Source organism: Oculina patagonica, chromosome 4 (genome assembly GCF_052425735.1).
Source record: "Oculina patagonica isolate OP01 chromosome 4, crgOcupat, whole genome shotgun sequence".
NCBI classification, from domain to species: domain Eukaryota; kingdom Metazoa; phylum Cnidaria; class Anthozoa; order Scleractinia; family Oculinidae; genus Oculina; species Oculina patagonica.
This window is the reverse complement of record NC_135761.1, coordinates 39845906-39849731: the sequence shown is the minus strand read 5'-3', so window position 1 is coordinate 39849731 and position 3826 is coordinate 39845906. Positions and strand designations below refer to the sequence as shown.

The following is a 3826-nucleotide window of genomic DNA, read 5'->3' as shown; positions in this document are numbered from 1 at the left end:
AACACAAACACTAGCTCATCTTTTCGCTTCCTGTTCAAAAGTTAAGAGCTTTTGGTCTCATTTTACTAATTGGTGGAATTTCAAAAACTCCGAGCCAATAACTCTTGATGAAAACATGATCATTTACGGTGTTGCCAATGACTTCTCTCGTCGACTTGGTTTAAACCTCTGCTTGATTATCGCAAAACATTACATTTACACTGCCTCCAGAAAAGAAGAAGAGTACTACTGGGAAGCTTTCATGGCCGTTCTTGAAAGTAAAATTCAGATAGAGATGCATAAATCTAAGAAACAGATACAGTTGTAATCCGTAACAACAACTATAGAAATAAGTATATATAGAAATAAACACATAAAGAAATTATAGATATAATAACAACAACAAAAGTAGGCACCCAGGTTTCCTGTTCTCTGTAATATATTCTTTTTTATTTAGTTTCTGCATGCCCTTTGTGTAACGTAAATTATTCTCTGTAAGTAAGCTATGTATTGTAGTGTATTGTAATTGTAAGTAAGCTATGTATTGTAATGTATTGTAAGTCAGTGTTAATCAATAAACTGCTTTATCTAAAAAAAAAAAAAAAAAAAAAAAAAATCAGCAACACTGGCCTTTTTAATATTGATATTCCACCATTCTGTTTTCATTGTCCAGTGCGTAGGGCTTCTCTTGAAGTTTATTCTTTGCACACAGTGGCAAGTATGCGATTGCATTAAATGGTACCCAACACATGGATATCTGGAACTAGAATATCTTATATCAGCTTCCTACTTGAACAAAACTGGTCAAAAAAGACATAGCTTTGCATTTTGAGAAATAAACTTTATGTTTTCTTTACAACATCATAACCTAGGCGTTTGTTTTGTGGGGCATTTGCTTCTTCCTGAGGTAAACAGAGAAGTTTTTGACATAGCTGAATCCATAATCAGCAGTCATTGAAACTTTGATGCCGTACTTTGTTGGTTTTTCTGGCATATATTGGCAAACTAAAAGCCTCCCTTAAAAGGCAATCATTTTCTTGCCAAGGTGTTTTTGGGCATATAGGATTTTCGGACGTTCTTCAGATTGCCGTAAGAAGTAGGTTAAACTTATAGAGGTGATCATAATCCTCCACCACACTGAGGCTCTGTTACCAAATGCGAAAAATGCAAGTACTGGCTCGGGCCCTCAAATAAAAACAACAACAACAACCATATATTTTGCTAAAAATAAATAGAAAATATAACACCATAACATAAATTAACTTCAATAGGCCAAAAAATACTCAAACTATCTTTTGTCATGATGCTGTGAATACCAGTGTTGCCAATAAATGGATCAAAAGACCAGTACATTGCAGTGTCGGAATGGTTGTTTATTGCCATAATTAGGCAAATAGCTAAATAGGCCTTCACTTTTTGGCTAGTTGTGTCTTGTCATTTCTCTAGTTACGTATTGCTGGTTGCAAGCTTTTGGGAAAAAAATGAAGACAATGTTGGTTGATGACTTTTATAAACTTTATAAAGTTGTCAAGGCACAACGAGTTCAACATGAAGTTTATTTTGTATACAAGCGGTTTAGCAATTCTGATACCACCTGCATATGTTGGTCGCCGCATCCTCCTCAGATGCTATGCATTTTCTGCACTGCCATAACAAAGGTTTGGGTGAGTAACTGGTGATGAGCAGTGGAGCAGTGGGCCTTATCTATAAAAAATTGGGCCAGCATTTGATTTGCTGACGTGACTTGCATTAAACTCTTTACACTTGAAACCAGATAACACATGCAAGTTTCAGTCAGTATTTAGGTGGTTGCAATTCTTTTACGGTAGGCATCATCCACTAGGCCCAGATTTTTATACTTCTGACCATATGCACGCCGTTGACACAGTGGGCCGTGATGATATTTTTTTGTCAATCGCAAGAGAAACTGCCATGGCCTAGATCACTGCATGTACCGCTGTGTAGGCAGGGATTTGGAAAACAACTGGTGGAAATGTTGCAATGGTTGTCCACCTTGGCAATAGTGTGATTGGTGCCAGGTATTTTGTCTAACTCGACGATGTTGCTGTTGATATGTAAGCCCCCCATACAGGCCACAAAATTTTGTACATGTATGAGGTTGGAGGAAAAGATGGACATATTGTCATTTCTCTAGTTATGCATTGCTGGTTGCAAGCTTTTGGAAAAAAATGAAGACACTTGATGTTGGTTAATGACTTTTATAACCTTTGTATGAAAGCAGTTTAAACAACGGGTGAGCAACTGGTGATGAGCAGTGGAGCAGTGGGCCTCATCTAACTTTTTACACTAATGGGTGTCAGGTCAAAAAACAGTCAAAATTGACTACATTTTCCCTTTATTTATTTTCTCAGGAGATATCTACAACTGAGAGGAAAGCCATATCTCGTTTGAAAGGTTATGAAACAGGCTTTCAGAAAAAAATACTTTTGGCCGAAACAACCCATAATATTTTTGAATATATTTATCTAATTAGCATAAATCAGCGTAAAGTGACCAAAAATTTTGGACAAAAAGCAACAAGCTTCTCAAATGTTTAAGGTTATAAGAAAAAGTTGAAAGCAAAAATGTTCCTTGTTATATTGGCAACATATCCAGCAATTCTGGCTGAAAAAGAATGAATATAGAATTTATAACAATTTATCTAAGCTTCATGAATAACCTAATTTGCATAAATTAGCATATATTTTTCGGCCAAGTAGCGTCCCGGAATTTCGAATATTTTTATCCCAAAAACCTTTTTCCTCAAAATATAACGATCTCCTTATACTCATAGATACATTTAGGCATTCATTCCAAGCACCAGGCGAGGATTCGAACGCAGAAAGCAAATATTTCAGTGCATTTCAGCCCAAATGCGTTCGTAACGTATCGTACCAAGTACACACTCCTACCTCAATTTAGATTCATTCCTCGCTTGTATTTCGCAGTTGACGATCAAAATCAATAGAAATCCCATTAGTACTGCCTTCTTTCTCTTTAAACAATCTCAAAAGCTCTCTCTCTGCCCTTACAACCGCCGTTTGCTCAAAGCTTCGCGCCGATCGCATCGGCGGCCATTTTGTACTGAGTTGTGAAGTACGTCGTGTAGGCCACATTCAAGTGTTTTAGCTCAAATTTGCGGAGAGACTGGGTAAAAGCCTAGTCACGCTTTCCTGAAAGTTTCACAGGGAGGGGATGTAACGCAGATTTTTGCGAATTTTTTTAGTCATCAGTCTTCTATGACTGATATTTACAGGGCCGGACAAGCAAGAGTTAATTAAAACAACGGGTGAGCAACTGGTGATAAGAAGTGGAGCAGTGGGCCTCATCTAACTTTTTACACTAATGGTTGTTATAGTTTCAGGCGTAGTGAAGAGAAACTTGTGTGAAGGGTTGGACATACTTCGGTTGTGCTGAACTACCTTTGACTTTTCATCCTTTGTAGCGGTAGTGGAATCAAGGCCAAATGGAGTGCCAGGAAATTCGCGACCAAAGCGATAAAACTCACTAATGTAGGGGTAGATTACCGGACCAACCAAACGATTCCATATTTATCACGAACAATTCCACTATTAAAAATGATTGGCTGAATATGTAAACTGTAAAACAGATAAAGTAAAAACCTAATTACAAACTAAGACTACTGATGATTTGTAATTCTACTTAGCACATGGTAGAAACAGGAAACGACCAAACGAGGAAATCCTTACAAAAACTACTACAAAAGACGAGCTGTGAGCCACGACAGCATAACAATTACGCATAATTTCGATTACCAAACGTCTATAAACTTGTAAGTAAAGAACGAAGAAATGTCTTGCAAATGAAATGCCTATGACATCACGAT

At 37.2% G+C, this 3826-nt stretch overlaps 1 long non-coding RNA gene across 1 annotated transcript; it reads right to left on the bottom strand.

Annotated features, from left to right (window-relative positions):
• Positions 1–2316: 2316 nt before the first annotated feature.
• On the bottom strand, positions 2317–3250 carry LOC144648712 (uncharacterized). Its single transcript, XR_013569745.1, has 2 exons — positions 2892–3250; positions 2317–2604 (listed from the first exon to the last, which is right to left on the bottom strand). It is a non-coding gene; the product is annotated as an uncharacterized LOC144648712 (long non-coding RNA).
• Between the last annotated feature and the right edge of the window lie 576 nt (positions 3251–3826).